Raw genomic sequence first — 18,572 nt, forward strand, 5'->3', positions numbered from 1 at the left:
TTTCTTCTTCTATTATATCCTTTTATTTCTCAGTATCCCCTCACATAACCCCGTGCCTGTCAGTTGATGGTTGACATTTCAAAAAATGTTTGTTGAAAGAATGAACTTTACTAACAACATAGTCTATATATGACATGGAGAAGGTCTAAGTCACCATTATTATTTATTCTAAATTAGGGTGAATTTTACAAACTATCCTGTGGATCAAGGCTCTTTAAAATAGTATGGAAAGATTCCATTGTATTTCCTGGAGAAGGAGCACAAGCATGTGGAATGATTCTGTCACTTTGGACCATTCTGTTTCAATGTGCTAAATGCCAACTAAAAATAGAAAAAGTAGACTTCAGAGCAAAGAAAATTACCAGAGATAGAGACATTATATAATAATGTAATAAAAGGGCCAATTCACCTAGAAAACGTAATAATAATTCTGTTATGAAAACATCATAATCCTAAATTCTGTTATCATGCACTTAATAACAGAGCTTCAAAATACATGAACCAAAAACTGACAGAACTAACAGGAAAAATAGGCAAATTCACAATTGTAGTTGGAGGCTTCAACATTCCTCTCAATAACTGAGCAAACAAGTAGACAGAAAATGAGCAAAGACTGAGAAGGCACAAATTAACATCATGAATCAATTGGACATATTTGACATTTATAGAGCACTCTACCCAACAGCCACAGAATACACATTGTTTTGAAATGCATATGAAATGGACTTCTGAACTGTATCTTGGATCACAAAGCAAATATTAACAAATTTAAAATAATCAAAATCATACAAAGTATGTTCTCTAGTCAAAATGGAATTTAAATAGAAATTGATAATATAGAATAACTGAAAAATCACCAAACATTTTAAAGTTAAGCAACACACTTCTAAATAATCCATGAGTCAAAGAAGGAGTGTCAAGGAACATTACAAAACAGTTTGAAATGAACAAAAATGAAAATATAACAAAACAAAATGTGTGGGATGCAACTAAAGCTATGCTTTAAAAAATGTATAGCATTAAATAATTACATTAGAAAAAGAAGAAAGGCTGGGCATGGTGGCTCATGCCTGTAATCCCAACACTTTGGGAGGCCAAGGTGGGTGGATCACTTGAGGTCAAGAGTTTGAGACCAGCCTGGCCAACAGGGCAAAACCCCGTCTCTACTAAAAATACAAAACTTAGCTGGGCATGGTGGCACACACTACCCAGCCACCTGGGAGGCTGAGGCAGGAGAATTGCCTGAACCTGGGAGGTGGAGGTTGCAGTGAGCCGAGATTGCACCACTGGACTCCAACCTGGGCAACAGAGCAAGACTCAGTCTCAAAAAAAAAACAAACAAAAAAGAATCAAATTGTTCCACCTAAAGACACCAGACAAAGAAGAGTAAAATAGACCCAATGCAAGAAGAATAGAGAAAATAACAAAAATAACAACAGATCAATAAAATTTAAATCAGAAGAATAGAGAAAATCAATTAATTCAAAAGCTGTTTAAAAAAAAATCAGTAAAAATGATAAGCCTCTAGCAAGACTGACAAAGAAAAACACAGAGGAAACACAAATTACTAATATCAAGAATAAAAGAGGGACACCACAGATGCTGCAAACGTTAAAAGGATAATAAAGGAATGTAATGAATGACTCAATACACATAAATTCCACAACTTAGATGAAATAGAATAATTCCTCAAACCAAAAATAATGAAGTTCATCTAAGATGAAACAGACACTCTGAATAGTCCTATATTTATTAAAGAAATTGAATCAGCAGTTGAAAAGCATTTTATAGAAGAAGTCTCCAGGTCTGTATGGATTCACTGGTAAATTCTACCTAACATTTAAGGAAAAAAACAAGGCCAATTGCAGAGACTCATGCCTGTAATACCAATACCGGGAGGCTGAGGCAAGAAGATCGCTTGAGCCCTGGAGTTCAAGACCAGCCTAGGCAACAAAGCGAGAGATCTCATCCCTACAAGAAATTTAAAAATTAGCTGGGCACGGTGGCATACATCTGTGGGCCTAGGTCTTCAGGAGGCTAAGGTGGGAGGATCACTAGCCCAGGAGGTGGAGGGCTCCATTTTGCCACTGCACTCCAGCCTGGGTGACAGCATGAGACTGTCTAAAAAGTAAATAAAGAAAATAAAATTTTAAAAAAATACAAATTCTACATAATCTTTGTCAGAAACTAGAAGAGGAGGAATACTTCTCAACCTACTTTATGATTTTGCTAACAAAATCATACAAAGACAGTAAGAAAATTATAGACCAGTATTGTAACCAACATAGATGCAAAATATCCTCAATAAAATGTTAGTAAATCAAATCCAGGAATATATAAAAAGAATAATACATGACTAAACAGTTTGTCCCAGCAATACAAGGCTGACTTAATAGTCTACAATTTTAAAAATGTAATCCACCATATTAATAGTCTAGCTCTTTCCTTCAGAGCAGGCGGCGGCGGCGGCGGCGGCAGCCTATGCAGCAATGGCCAAGATCAAGGCTCGAAACCTTCACCGGAAGGAGCAGCTGCTGAAACAGTTGCACGACCTGAAGGTGGAGCTGTCCCAGCTGAGCGTCGCCAAAGTGACAGACGGTGCGGCCTCCAAGCTCTCTAAGACCTGAGTCGTCCGCAAATTGGACGTGTTCTCACGTTTATTAACCAGACTCAGAGAGAAAACTTCAAGAAATTCTACAAGGGCAAGAAGTATAAGCCCCTGAACCTGTGGCCTAAGAAGACACACGCCATGTGCCGCCGGTTCAACAAGCACAGATAGAACCAGAAGACCAAGCAGCAGCAACGGAAGGAGAGGCTGTACCTGCTGCAGAAGTACCCAGTCAAGGCCTGAGTGGCCCATTGTCAATAAAGCACAGCTGGCTGAGGAAAAAAAAAAAAGTCTAAAGAAGAAAAAACACAGGAACATAATAACTGATGCAGAAGAAGCATTTGGCAAAATTCAACATATATTTATGGTAAAACCCTCAGCAAACTGGAAAAGAAGGGAACTTTCTCAAACTGATAAAGGGCATCTTCAAAAAACCTACAGGTAATAATATATTACATATTACTTATATGTGACTATACAAGTGACATGATATCACTCAATAGTGAAAGACTGAATGTTTTTCCTCTAAGACTAGAAACAAGGCAATAATGTGTACTTCTACCACACCTATTCCAAGTCACATTGAACTCCCAGCCAGTGCAATATCATGAGAAAAAGGAATAAAAGTCATATAGATTGGGGGGAAAGATATAAAAAGAGTCCCTATTCTCAGATTATGTGATTGTGTAGAAAATCTCAAGGAATTTGTATTGAAAAACAAATTTCAAGACATAATTTAATTTGGCAAGGTTACAAAGTTAATAGACAAAGATCAATAATATTTCTATACACTAGTAATATACATTTGGAAATGAGAAATTTAAATAACATTTATAATAGTTTTTAAAATGAAATACATATACATATATACATGATATAAATGATATTTAATGGCATAAATCTAACAAAATAAGTACAGTATCTGTATCCTATGTACAATATAACATTGATGACAGAAATCAAAGAAAACCTAGATAAATGAAGACATATGCCTTTCCAACCAATTAGAAGATTCAATATGGGCCAGGCACAGTGGCTCACGCCTGTAATCCCAGCACTTTGGGAGGCCAAGGCAGGCAGATCATGAGGTCAGGGGTTTGAGACCAGCCTGGCTAACATGGTGAAACCCCATCTCTACTAAAAATGCAAAAAAAAATTAGCCAGGTGTGGTGGCACGTGCCTGTAGTCCCAACTACTCTGGAGGCTGAGGCAGGAGAATGGCTTGAACCCAGGAGGCAGAGATTGCAGTGAGCCTAGACTGCACCATTGCACTCCAACCTGGGCGAGAGAGCAAGACTCTGTCTCAAAAAAAAAGAAAGAAAGAAAGAAAGATTCATTATAATAAAGATGTTATTTTTTCCAAAGATAGTTATAGATTTAATGCATTTCTGGGCAGGCACAGTGGCTCACACTTGTAATCCCAGCACTTTGGGAGACCAAGGCAGGCAGATCGCCTGAGGTCAATCAGGAGGAGTTCGAGACCAGCCTGGCCAACACGGCAAAACTCCATCTCTACTAAAAATACAAAAATTGGCCAGGCACAGTGGCTCACGCCTGTAATCCCAACACTTTGGGAGGCCAAGGTGGGTGGATCACCTGAGGTCGGGAGTTCGAGACCAGCCTGACCAACATGGAGAAATCCCGTCTCTACTAAAAATACAAAATTAGCTGGACATGGTGGCGCATGCCTGTAATCCCAGCTACTAGGATGGCTGAGGCAGGAGAATCGCTTGAACCCGGGAGGCAGAGGTTGCAGTGAGCTGAGATCATGCCATTGCACTCTAGCCTGGGCAACAAGAGCAAAATCCCATCCCAATAATAATAATAATAATACAAAAATTAGCCGGGCATGGTAGCATGTGCCTGTAATCCCAGTTACTTGGGAGGCTGAGGCAGGAGAATTGCTTGAACCCAGGAGGCGGGGGTTGCAGTGAGCTGAGATCATGCCACTGCACTCCAGCCTGGGAACAGAGACAGACTTTGTCTCAAAAATAACAATAATATTAATAAAATAAATAAATAAAAATAAGATTTAATGCATTTCCAATCAAAATGCCAGAAATACTTTTTAAAATAATAAGCTGATTCTGGTATTTATTTTTATTTTTATTTTTATTTATTTATTATTTTTTTTTTTTTTGAGATGGAGTCTCGCTCTGTCAGATGGAGTCAGGCTGGAGTGCAGTGGCCGGATCTCAGCTCACTGCAAGCTCTGCCTCCCGGGTTTATGCCATTCTCCTGCCTCAGCCTCCTGAGTAGCTGGGACCACCTCGCCCGGCTAGTGTTTTGTATTTTTTAGTAGAGACGGGGTTTCACCGTGTCAGGTTTTGAACTCCCGACCTCAGTCGATCTGCCCAACTCGGCCTCCCAAAGTGACGGGATTACAGACATGAGCCACTGTTTCTGGTCCCGTGTTTTTTGTTTTTTGTTTTTTTTTTTAACTGAACAACTCACCGCACCATCTTGGCGCCAGCCACTGTGCTTTGCATAGCCTTGATATTTCCAAGATTCAAAATGTTTCAAACAGGATTTTAGTGACACAATTTGCAATTCTCACTCCAAATAGATTTTATGTATACATCGCCTGCAGGGGAGGTAATCCCTGCTGATAAAGTCTGCACTTCAAAGCTTCCTGCCTTATCTTCAGGTAAGGGAATTGTTTGAAGGATGTGTGTTAGTAATTACTCAGTCTTTGGGGTAGGCAGGAAGTTTGTAGTATTGCTATCAGCTTTACATTCCTATTCAGGAGCTAGGTAAGTATTCTTCCTCAAGGAAGACCCTGAGGTTTAGGAGGCTGATTTTCACACACAGCCAGTACATGGTGATAGGGGATTTGAACTCTGGTTTGCCTGGTTTCAAAGTCTAAATCTTTTCCCCTACATCAGGCTGCCTCTTTTATTACTGAGTGAGCAACCCCACTTCCTATGAAACTGGCTCTACTTCATTCTGAGCTGTTTTTTAAAAAAATGTTCCTACTGTTCTCCCAGCTGAGGAGTTCAAATTATTCTATAGTGCAATAGCATAAACTAGTGTTTCACATGCTATGGAATTCTCAATGGGTTCATCGGTGAGTGTTGTATTTAATGGGGATTGAAAATCATATAGGATGATTGTTCATTTGATCAGCTTCTTTGAAGAGACAGTAAGAGAAATAATTGCACAGAGACCAAGCATAAATAATGTTGCTTGACATGAATACTAGAATTCTAAAGCTAGATTTCCAATTATGTGTTAGATCAAAATAGTTTATATAAGAAAATATTTCCAGGCCGGGCGCGGTGGCTCACACCTGTAATCCTAGCACTTTGGGAGGCTGAGGCAGGCGGATCACTTGAGGTCAGGAGTTCAAGACCAGTCTGGCCAACATGGTGAAACCCTGTCTCTACTGAAAGCACAAAAATTAGCTGGGTGTGGTGGTGGTCGCCTGTAATCCCAGTTCCTCAGAAGGCTGAGGCAGGAGAATAGCTTGAACCCAGGAGGCAGAGGTTGCAGTGAGCCGAGATCTTGCCACTGCACTCCAGCCTGGGTGACAAGAGCGAGACTCCATCTCAAAAAAAAAAAAAAAAATTTCCAAAATTATAACCAAAATCATTAGTAGAGTATGATTAAAACACAATTCCTTTTAATAGAGCTTTTTCATGGCCACACCAACTGCAGAAAATTAAGTCAAGTTACATCAACCCTTTGTATATTGATGAGTGCTTATAATATACTAGAGGCTGGGGTGTGGTGGCTCACGCCTGTAATCCCAGCACTTTGGGAGGCCGAGGCGGACAGATCACTTGAGGTCAGGAGTTCGAAACCAGCCTGGCCGAAATGGTGAAACCCTGTCTCTACTAAAAATACAAAAAATTAGCTGGGTGTGGTGGTGCACGCCTGTAATCCCACCTACTTGGGAAACTGAGACGGGAGAATCGCTTGAACCTGGGAAGTGGAGGTTACAGTGAGCCAAGATCATGCCACTGCACTCCAGCCTGGGCAACAGAGTGAGACTCCGTCTCAAAAAAAAACAAAAAAAACCACACACACAGAAAACCCAAGCTGTTGCATGGGCCAGTGCCCAGGGCGCTCAGGGAAGAGGCCAGGACAGTTTTCTGGGAATGAGAGCCCTTCTCCTACCTTTTTAAAAGGATTCTCAGATCATTTGCAGGTTGGGGATTTGGGTCATGGGATCACTTCTTTTTTTTTTTTTTTTTTTTGAGACGGAGTCTTGCTCTGTAGCCCAGGCTGGAGTGCAGTGGCCGGATCTCAGCTCACTGCAAGCTCTGCCTTCCGGGCTTACGCCATTCTCCTGCCTCAGCCTCCCCAGTAGCTGGGACTACAGGCGCCCGCCACCTCGCCCGGCTAGGTTTTTTTTGTATTTTTTAGTAGAGACGGGGTTTCACCGTGTTAGCCAGGATGGTCTCGATCTCCTGACCTCGTGATCCGCCCGTCTTGGCCTCCCAAAGTGCTGGGATTATAGGTTTGAGCCACCGCGCCCGGCCCATGGGATCACTTCTAATTCAGGTCTGTTTCTCACCATCTCCCAGCGGTATTTCTGGCCTGGAAAGACACCTCTTCCTACCCTGCTCCCTCCACATATTCACGAGTTTTCAAATGTTTCAATGCTTTCAAGTGTTTTACATGACAACCTCCTCCCCAGACAAAAGCTTGCTGAAATAATATTTACACTTACTTACACACTCTGATGGTTTCTCCTCTATTCCATTTAATTCCATTTCTTTACAAAGCATGCTGGTTGTAACCAGCTGCATTTCTTACTCCTTAGAGGAGTAAGATTAGTAAACCCATTGTTTGCAAAGCCCTAGCCTTAAATGAGTTATCCTCTGTTATAGGAGAGCTTTAGAAGACTCCCCACAATAGAGAGCAGCCCTGGATTCACTCTCCCTACCCATGCTGGCCCCATCCTGCCCCACACCATGTGTCCAGACTCCATGTGTCCAGACTGTACCTGGACCACAAACTGGCCTGACTTTGAGTAGACAGTTGAGAGCTTTCTACAGTTTTGGGAGTCTCAGAAGGTTCCAGACTGAACTTGCAGCTCCCTTCTCAGAGTATAGCTGATTTGGATCATAAATCTGTGAACATGGAACTGGAAGGGACTTTCCTTTTTTTTTTTTTTTTTTTTTGAGACAGAGTCTTACTCTGTCACCCAGGCTGGAGTGCAGTGGCACGATCGTAGCTTACCACAACCTCCACCTCCTGAGTTCAAGCGATCTTCCTGCTTCAGTCTTCCAGTAGCTGGGACTACAGGTGCGTGCCACCATGCCCGGCTAATTTTTGTATTTTTAGTAGGGACAGGGTTTTGCCATGTTGGCCAGGCTGGTCTCAAACTCCTGAGCTCAGGTGATCTACCCACCTCGGCCTCCCAAAGTGCTGGGATTACAGGTGTGGGCTACTGCACCTGGCCAGGAAGAGACCTTCTTGAGGCCCACATTTTTATAGAGGAGGAAACTGAGGCCAGGGATTTCTTGCAGTCAGCATAATGAATTTGAGATTTATCCAAGTCGTGTGTAACAGTGGTTCATTTCTTTTGATTGCTGAGTAGTATTCCACTGACGAATGTACCATAGTTTGTTTCTCCATTTACCTATTGAAGCACACTTGGGTTTTTTCTAGTTTTTGATGATTATGAAAAGGGCTGCTATAAACATGTACAGATTTTTATGTGAACTTAAGTTTTCATCTCTAGTAAATACTTAGGTGTTAGATTGCAGGGCCTATGGTTAGTGTACATTTAGCTTTATTAGAAACTGCCAAACTATTTCCAGAATTGCTATATAATTTTGAATTCCTCCCAGCAATGTATGAAAGTTCCAGTTGATCCACATCCTCACCAGCATTTGATATTATCAGTTAAAAATAATTTAAAAAATATTTTAGCCATTCTAGTAGGTATATAGTGGTATCTCACTATGGTTTTAATCTATGTATCACTAATGGCTAATGATGTTAAAAACCTTTTCCTGCGTTTATTTGCCACTAGTATATCCTTTTTGGTGCTGTATCTGTTCGAGTCCTTTAAAAAATACATTTTAGGCCGGGTGCGGCGGCTCACGCCTGTAATCCTAGCACTTTGGGAGGCTGAGGCGGGTGGATCACGAGGTCAGGAGATCGAGACCATCTTGGCTAACACAGTGAAACCCTGTCTCTACTAAAAATACAAAAAATTAGCCGGCCGTGGTGGTGGGCGCCTGTAGTCCCAGCTGCTCGGGAGGCTGAGGCAGGAGAATGGCATGAATCTGGGAGGCCGAGCTTGCAGTGAGCCGAGATCACGCCACTGCATTCCAGCCTGGGCGACAGACTGAGACTCCGTCTCAAAAAAAAAAAAAAAATTTAATTTTATTTTTTATTTTTTTAAAATTTTTAGAGACAGGGTTTCACTCTGTCACCCAGGCTGGAGTGCAATGGTGCAATCATAGCTCACTGCAGCCTTAAACTCCTGGGCTCGTGCGATTCTTCCAACTTAGCCTCCCAAGTAGCTGGGACTACAGATGTGTGTCACCATGCCTGGCAACTTAAAAAAATTTTTTTTTGTAGAGACGGAGTCTTGCCATGTTGACCAGGTTGGTCTTGAACTCCTGGCCTCAAGTGATCTTTCCACCTTGGCCTCCCAAAGTGGTGGGATTACGAGTGTGAACCACTATGCCTAGGCCACAGTTCTTCGTATATTCTGAACACAAATTCATTGTTGGATATTTGTGATTTGCAAATATTTTCTCCCCTAGCCTGTAGGTTGTCTTTTCATTTTGTTCTATTTATTGTTTTAATCCATTGACCAACATCTGTCCAATCCATCTCATTTTCTTAATAGTGTCTTTTTCAGAGCAAATGTTTTAAAATTTGATAAGTCCAATTTGTTTTTCTAATTTTATGTCAATTTTTTATTTTATGAATGTGCTTTTGGTGTCGTGTCTAAGAATTCTTTGCCCTAAACCCAGGTCACAATGGTTTTCTTCCACATTTTCTTCTAAAAGTTTTGTACTTTCAGCCGGGCATGAGCCTGTAATCCCAGCACTTTGGGAGGCCGAGGTGGGTGGATCACGAGGTCAGGAGTTCAAGACCAGCCTGGCCAAGATGGTGAAACCCCGTCTCTACTAAAAATAAAAAAATTAGCTAGGCGTGGTGGCGGGCACTTGTAATCCCAGCTACTCGGGAGGCTGAGGCAGAGAATTGCTTGAACCCGGGAGGTGCAGGTTGCAGTGAGCCAAGATCGCGCCACTGCACTCCAGCCTTGGCAACAGACCGAGACTCTGTCTCAAGGAAAAAAAAAAAAAGTTTTGTATTTTCATGTTTTATATTTTGTATATTTTGAGGTAAGTTTTACCTCAAATAAGATGTGAGGTTTAGTTTGCAGTTTTTTGGGTTTTTTTGTTTTTGGCATAAGGATGTCCAATTATTCTAACACTAGTTGTTGAAAGGACTGTCCTTTCTTCATTTGCACCTTTGTCAAAAGTCAATTGGCCATATTTGGGTGGTACTATTCAGGGACTGTCTGTTCTGTTTCATTGGTCTATTGTCTATTTCTTTCTAATACCATACTGTCTTGATTACTGTCGCTTATAGTAAGTCTTAAATTGGATAATGTGTTTCCTCCAACTTTTTTTTCATAATTTCTTTGGTTCTTCTAGTTCCTTTTCCTTTCCATTTAAATTCCAGAATCAGGCCAGGCACGGTGGCTCAAGCCTGTAACCCCAGCACTTTGGGAGGCCGAGACGGGCGGATCATGAGGTCAGGAGATCGAGACCAGCCTGGCCAATATGGTGAAACCCCATCTCTACTAAAAATACAAACATTAGCCAGGTGTGGTGGCAGGCGCCTGTAATTCCAACTACTCAGGAGGCTGAGGCAGGAGAGTCACTTGAAACCGGAAGGCGGAGGTTGCAGTGAGCCAAGATTGCGCCACTGCACTCCAACCTAGGCCAAAGAGCAAACCTCCGTCTCAAAAAAAAAAAAAAAATCCATAGTGGAAATAAAATGTCCTTTGAAGATCTAACTCTTTGAAAGCCATTGTGCACTCTTACATGAATGTCATTTTACTTTGGCTTATTTTTGGCTTCTGAGATCATTTTCCCATTTTCCTCTGAGATAAGACTGAAGAAGCTTAATTTTTCATCTTTCAGAAAATCAACATATATACATTGACCTACTGTGCTAAGTAACTGATAAAATTATCTAAATCAAGTATCCTCACTCCATCCATACAGCATTTTCAGGCCTCTGTGCCATTCACTATGACTCGTATTTCATGACTCAGTGTGATGGGAAGGGAGACGTCCTGAAGAATGAAATGGAAATGAAGGCAGAGCGCTTATTTCAGACACCCCTTCTCCCAAGGATGTATTGCTTTGTCCTGAAATTGGAATAACCGACTTTGAAGGAAGAAAGGAATACAGCACAGAATTTGTTCTGGGCCACATCCATTAGCCAATAGCCAAGGCAACTTCCTTTAACCAATGTGATCGTCCATCAACAGGCAGCACTCCAAAAAGCATTCAAACATGATCTATGTCAAGGTAATTTCTTGGGTACAATTTGTCTAAGAATTACATTGTGGGAAAAGAACCAAACTAACTCTTTATGTCATTGGGACTTAACTTCACAGGTAATGAGAAAAATTAAGGGGTCCACAGGTGATCGTTGAAGATAGAAATCTATCTCGAAATCATCATTGGTGTAAAAGTACCATTCCACTACTAGACAAACCTATACCACACATCCAAAAATATACTATGTTAAAGTTGCATTCAGTTCAATTCACAACAATCACTTCTTTACCAAAGTCTCAACTACCCATCAGCTGAAACTGCCTCTGGAAAGGCTACTAATAAACTTTAAAAAGTTTTATAAAGCTTGGCATGGTGGCAAGTGCCTGTAGTCCCACACACTCAGGAGGTTGAGGCAGGAGGATCACTTGAGCCCAGGAGGTTGAGGCTGTAGTGAGCTATGATCATGCCACTGCACTCCAGCCTGGGTAACAGAGTTGGTCAAAAAAAAAAAAAAAAAAAAAGAAGTTTTATGAAACTCATCTAATCAGGTGGAGACTCCAATTTGAAGAGTGTTCCTTAGTAGAATTTTGGAGAGAGAGGTTGTGGAGAGAGAACTTGAATATCAGTTAACTGTAGAAAGGTTATGTGAAATGTAAAGTTTTAGAAATTAAAAGTCTGAGTTGTGGGTGACACATGCTTTCACATGAGTAGTCCAGGAAATAAGCCCAAGCCACAAACAAAACCAGAACTTCCCTCTGTGGCTTGCCAGATCAGTGTAAACCTCCCATTTCATCCTCTTCAACCAAAGAGAGGCCATCCTGTAACATACAAGCATGGAGTATTCCATTAAGTGTCCACCCTCAGATAGTCACGTGAAGTCATCTACACTTCTGCATTCCCCCTTGTGTATACCCACATGCCTGTATCCAAGCCTGATTGGGAAAGTACAGTGAAATTAGTTGAGGACCTCTTGTCACATCTTGCTAAAATGTGACATAAGATGAAATAAGAGTAAAATTTTTACCAGATCAAAATCATAATTCCAATTAACTAATTTATTAAAAGAGTATCAGATCTGAGATAGAGTTTCCAGTGTAGGAGTATGATCAGTGACTTTCCCGTAGGCTACCTCCAAGTGATTTGGACCTTGTATACTTAACAGCATGAGCTCAAATCCAAGTGTGGGTCTCCATGACCTAAGCAATGATTCCTGTTTCCAATAGTTGGCTTTACAACTTGAGTGATTTACCAAGATTTGTGGTTATATTCAACTCTCCCTTTCTTTCTTCTCTTCCCTCTTTATCTCCTTTGATCTAATGCAGACCTCTCAACTAATACAAGCCTCTGCCTGTGGCATCACGGAGAAGACATCCTTATCAAGATGGCTCTGTTAGTTCAAGAATTACTATATATGCATTGAATTAAATCTATTTCTTCAAAAAAATAAAATGACCTTTTTTCTCTGCAGGAAGTAGAATTATTGGCTCTTTTGCAGGGATATCATGATAGCAGCAGACCTATTCAGTTAGGGCTAAGAGCACTTTCCTGGAATTTAAAAAATTATCTTTGGAACTGCCAGACTATTTTTGTATATATTTCTTCCACAGTCACCACTATCCCCAAAGACTATCTCTGATCTTAATCCTAATTCCCAAAGGCACCTGGCCAGTTCTGGCCATCTAGATAAGAAACTGGCGGGGCTCTCTAAATGTTTTTTCCCCTAAGGCACACTTAAGTCAACATGCAAGTTTATCTTCGAGTCTGCAACCTGAGCTTGCAACTCCTCCTTTGCACTTCCTTCCTGGTAGTTTAGAGGGGTAACATCTAGGTGAAAGTATGCCCGATTGCCCTGTTTTTCTCAATATTTGCATTTCACTAACTTCAGTTGCTGACCCCAGAGATGTACAACTGAAATGTCCACTTCCACTGAAGTTCCTAGACTGGCCATTAAGAAATGCAGCTTTGGGGCCACCACTTTGGGAGGCCAAGGTGGGAAGATTGATCACCTGAGCCCAGGAATTTAAGACTAGCCTAGAGAACACAGCAAGACCCCATTGCTACCAAAAAAAAAAAAAAAAGGAAGAAAGAAAGAAAAAAAAATAATAATAATAACTGGATATGGACCTGTAGTCCCAGCTGCTGGGGAGGCTAAGGTGGGAGGCTGAGGTAGGAGGATCTCTTGAGCCCAGGATGCCAAGGCTGCAGTGAGCCTTGATCACAACACCGCACTCCAACCTGGGGGACAGAGTGAGGCCCTGTCTCAAAAAAAAAATGCAGCTTTGGCCTTTGGATCTGGACACGTTATTGCAGCCCAAGTGAAATACAAAAGGCATGTAGGGCACCCAGCCTCTCCTCTCCATCAAAATAAGATGAATAGAAGTTGCATATTTCCTGTGTAACATCCTGTGTCTTCTCTAAATCCACTGTAGCCACAAAAGTTTCATTTTACTCACAGAAAACTGAAAGACCAATAAAGTTAAGTAGATTGGCTAATTGGTTATTTTGTTTGTTTGTCTGTTTGAGATAGTTTTTCGCTCTTGTTGCCCAGGCTGGAGTGCAATGGCAGAATCTCAGTTCACTGCAACCTCCGCCTCCCAGGTTCAAGCAATTCTCCTGCCTCAGCCTCCCAAGTAGCTGGAATTACAGGCGCATGCCACCACGTTCGGCTAATTTTTGTATTTTTAGTAGAGACGGGGTTTTGCCATGTTGGGCAGGCTGGTCTCGAACTCCTGACCTCAGGTGATCTGCCCACCTTGACCTCCCAAAGTTCTGGGATTACAGGCATAAGCCACCGTGCCTGGCCTGCTAAACAATCTTGAACATTGTTCCTGGCTCTAAAATGTCAGAGTGCCTCCAGTTATGCAGTATCTCTAAACTACTAAAACTTGGGTTAGTCAATAAATAATCTGAGTGGACCATGTGTATTTAAAGAAAATAAGGAGACCCAGATCCTTTCCCTATGAATCTCAAACTCAGGTCAATTACAATTCATTGCATTACTGAGTACCCACCAGGTGCTAGGGCATGCCTCTTCTTTCCCTTCTCTGGCAGTTCTCAATTTTCACTGTGCATCAGGATCACCTGGGGGAGCTTGGAAAAAGACTAATGTTCAGACTGCCCGTGTCAAGACTTCAATTGATTTAGGGCAGAGTCTGTTGTAAAAATTAGCCCACGTGATTCTAACATGGAGCCAACACTGACCCTTCCACAGCTAAGTTTGTCACCACCACGTTCTGTGGCAAATTCCAACAGGCAGAATTTACATAAGTGGCCTCTATTTCCCTTCATACCAGAGAAGGTGAGACTGGGAATTAAGTCATACTCTTAGTCCAGGGCGTAAATGGAAGTTAGGATTAGGGGTAAAGAGCAAGAAAGAGAACAAAGAAGACAGAAGGGAATTAAAATGCTTTGTGTTTATTATCTCATTTAATCATAACCACCACCCCTCGGATAAACAAACTGAAGCTCAAGGGATTCAGCAGTTCACCAGATCACTCAGCCAGTAAGCAAAAAAACGAGAATTTAAACCAGCCTCTTACCCCCAAACCTAGGTTCTACTCATGCTACCCTCCTCATCCTGCAAGTCTAACTTCAAGCTCCAGTACCATAAGCAACACCGCCTGTCTTCATTATCAACCAGATGTGAATCTGGGTGCCAGCGGTCACATCTCCCAAGTCCTGTCTCCTTGTGCAATCAATATTCAAAAATGTCTCCTGCTCACATTTGGCCTACTTAGTCTTAAATACTGTATTAATTAGAATTAGGTTCTACTCCATGGGACAGAAAACACAAAATAAGAGTGGCTCAATTAAGATAGTTCTTTCTCATGTAAAGGAAGCCCAAAGGTAGGCGGGTCCAGGGGGTTCCACAGCATCAGGGACCTGTGCTGCTTTCATTGTGTCATTCTGCTTTGCTCAATCATGGCTTCCTCCAGGTGCAGGGTAGCTTCTTCAGTTTCATCCATTCTGACTGGTGGTAGTGGCTTATACTATAATCCCAGCACTTTGGGAGGCCAAAGCAGGAGGATCACTTGAGGCCAGGAGTTGGAGACCAGCCTGGGCAATATAGTGAGACCTTGTCTCTACTAAAAATGTTAAAAATTAGCCAGTCTTGGTGATGCACACTTGCAGTCCCAGCTACTCAGGAGGCTGAGACAAGAGGATTGCTTGAGCCCAGGAGATTGAGGCTGCAGTGAGCTATGATTGTACCACTGTATTCTAGCCTGGGCTACAGAGTAAAACCCAGTCTCAAGAACAAACAAGACAAAAACAACCAAAAAAAAAAAAAAAAAGATGCTTCTGTAAGCCACACACACTCACCAGTTCCACTTATATTCCAGTGGCCATAACTTAGCCACATGGCCACAGTTAGCCAGCTGGGGAAACAAGGCCTTTATTACAGGCAGCAATTTGCCCAGGCAAAAAGGGGGCTTTTTTACTAAAGAAGAGAGGGACAGGACAGGAATAATTAAGTCTCAGTCACAGTTTGCTGCCTGGCACTCCAGTCTTCCCCTCTAGGACTGCAGCCCTAACCTGGACACCATCAGCCTTGCAAGTCCAGGAGCCTGATTTACTTACTCTCCTTGTACCAGCTTCTCTTGCCAGTCCCACAGCTTTTCCCTTCACCTCAAACTTCTGGGTAATAACGTATCATCAGCTTCTGTGCCTTTTGCTGCTGGGCTCCACAGCTCCACCTTCCTAATTGAGAAACCCAGTACCGAAAGCTTATGGAATCAGGACTGATTCCCTTTAGATGCTGTGCCTTGTCACCCAGGCTGGAATGCAGCCTTGACTTCCCAGGTTCAAGCAATCCTCCCACCTCAGTTTCCTAAGCAGTTTTAACTACAGGCACGTGCTACCATGCTTGACTTATTTTTTATTTTTATTTTTATTTTCAGTAGAAATGAGGTCTCACTATGTTGCCCAGGCTGGTTTTGATCTCCTGAGCTTAAGGGATCCACCCACCTCGACCTCCCAAAGTGCTGGGATCACAGGCATGAGCCATCATGTCTGGCTCTGGTTTCCCATTTTTGAGTCAGCTTTTAGCCAAGTTGATTTTACTTGCTGGGCCAGGCAGGGCTAGAAGACCTAACCCAGTATCTGACATGTCACCCCCACAGCATTATATTTATGCCATATGGCTTTCCATGACTCCAGCTGAAGCTATAACTTCATGGGAAAGAAGTTGGGCAGCTAAGTCAGACTGCAACAGAAAGATTCAAGGGCATAGGGTAAGACAGCCTGGACTGAAGTTCTCAATTGCCTGCTTACTAGCTGTGTGCCCTTTCTGGGCTTTCCCCTTCATCTCTGGGTTTTTTTTGTTTTGTTTTGTTTTGTTTTGTTTTGTTTTGTTTTGTTTTGTTTTGAGATGGAGTTTCGCTCTCGTTGCCCAGGCTGGAGTGCAATGGCACAATCTTAGCTCACTGCAACCTCCGCCTCCCGGGTTCAAGCAATTCTCCTGCTTCAGCCTCCTGAGTAGCGGGGATTACAGGCATGCGCCACCACGCCTGGCTAATTTTGTATTTTTAATAGAAACAGGGTTTCTCCATGTTGGTCAGGCTGGTCTCAAATTCCCAGCCTCAGGAGATCCGTCCACCTCAGCCTCCCAAAGTGCTGGGATTACAGGCATGAGCCACCGCGCCCAGCCTCCCCTTCATCTCTAAAATAGAAATAACAATTTTTATTTCACATAGCTGTGGTGAGAATCAATATGATCATGTATATGGAAATACTCTAAACAGGGTAAAGCTGGCCGGGCACAGTGGCTTATGCTTGTAGTCCCAGCACTTTGGGAGGCTGAGGCGGGCAAATCACTTGAGCCTAGGAGTTCAAGACCAGCCTGGGCAACATGGCAAAACCTGGTCTCTACCAATATTTATATATACATATTATATATATATATAAACTAGTTGAGTGTGGTGGTGCATGCCTGTAGTCCCAGCTACTTAGGAGGCTGAGGCAGGAGGATTGCTTGAGCTCTGAAGGTGAAGGTTTCAGTGATTGGAGATCACACCACTGTACTCCAGCGTGGGTGCTGGGTGACAGAGAAAGTCATTGTCTCAAAAAAAAAAAAAAAAGTGTAAAGCCCACCATAGGAGAAAAGGGTCTCCTACTTTCCTTTTGTCTCTAGGCACCCTCCCCCAGAGTTTTTCAGGATCTCCCATCCTATCCCCTTTCTATTCTGCTTCCTCAGCCTCTTTCCTTGCAGCGGTTACTGTCTTGCCTTTCCTATACTCTTTTACAGGGCATTGCAGGAAAAAACGAGAACTGTTGACATAGGAGGGTCTAGATGAAGACATGGGTGCTTCATTGGATCAGAAGGATCACGCTGATGATCAGAGCAAACAGGTGCTGTCCTAAGCTCTTCATAAATATAAAACCATGTAAGCCTCAGAGCTATACTATAAACGAGGGCCTGTGGGCGGCAGTTTCTAAGACAGCCTCCAGTGATCCCTGCCTCCTGGATTTGATGCCTTCTGTAATCCCCTTTCCTTGAGTGTGGGCTGGATCTACTGACTCACTTCTAACAAATATAATACAGCACAGTGATGGAAAGTCACTTCCAAGATTAGGTAACCAAAAGACTGTAGCTTCCGTCTTGGATGCTTTCTCCCCTCACCACTCTCTCTCTTGCTTACTCAGTCTGAGGAAAGACAGCTGCCACTTTATAAGCTACCCTATGGAGAGGCTCATATGGTAACGGATAGAGAGAAACCTCTGGCCAACCACCAACAAGGAACTGAGGCCTTCAGCCAAATAGCCCCCCAGCAAGGAACTGAATCCTGCCAGCGACCCCATGAGTGAGCCCAGAACATATCCTCACCCAGTTGAATCTTTAGATAAGACCACAACCCCGAGTGGAATAGCCTGGAGCCAGGGACACACAGCTAAGCTCACTAGAGTCCTGACTCACGGAAACTGAGATATGGTTTAGTGATTTAAGCAGCACTGCCTTCCTTGAGGCTAGATGCCCATCACCTAGAAGCTTGAAGAGTCCCAGCCTAGCAGCTGAGTTTCCTGATTGATGGATTCAGAAAGTAATGTTTCAAAATCAGCTAAAGAGTGAACTTCCTAGGCCGGGCACAGTGGCTCATTCCTGTAATCTCAACACTTTGGGACACCAAGGTGGGAGGGTTCATTAAGCCCAGGAGTTTGAGACCAGCCTGTGTAACACAGCAAGACCCCATCCCTATCCACCAACTAAAAAAAAAAAAAAAAAAAAAAAAAAAAATTAGCCAGGCATGGTGGCACATGCCTGTGGCCCATGCTACTCAGGAAACTGAGATGAGAGGATCACTTGAGCCTGGGAGTTTAAGGCTGCAGTGAGCCCTGATGGGGCCACTGCACTCAGCCTGAGCAACAGAGCAAGACCCCCATCTCAAAAAGAAAGAGAGAGAGAGAGAGAGAGAGAGATTGATTCCAACTACTGAAACAATATATAAACCAAAAATTGGCAATATTAGATGCATGAGACT

The 18,572-nt window shown here is 42.6% G+C and overlaps 1 pseudogene; it reads left to right on the top strand.

Annotated features, from left to right (window-relative positions):
- Positions 1 to 2,489: 2,489 nt before the first annotated feature.
- Positions 2,490 to 2,851, top strand: LOC112621539 (annotated as a pseudogene).
- Positions 2,852 to 18,572: the final 15,721 nt, after the last annotated feature.

The sequence above is a fragment of the Theropithecus gelada genome, chromosome 3 (genome assembly GCF_003255815.1).
Source record: "Theropithecus gelada isolate Dixy chromosome 3, Tgel_1.0, whole genome shotgun sequence".
NCBI lineage: Eukaryota > Metazoa > Chordata > Mammalia > Primates > Cercopithecidae > Theropithecus > Theropithecus gelada.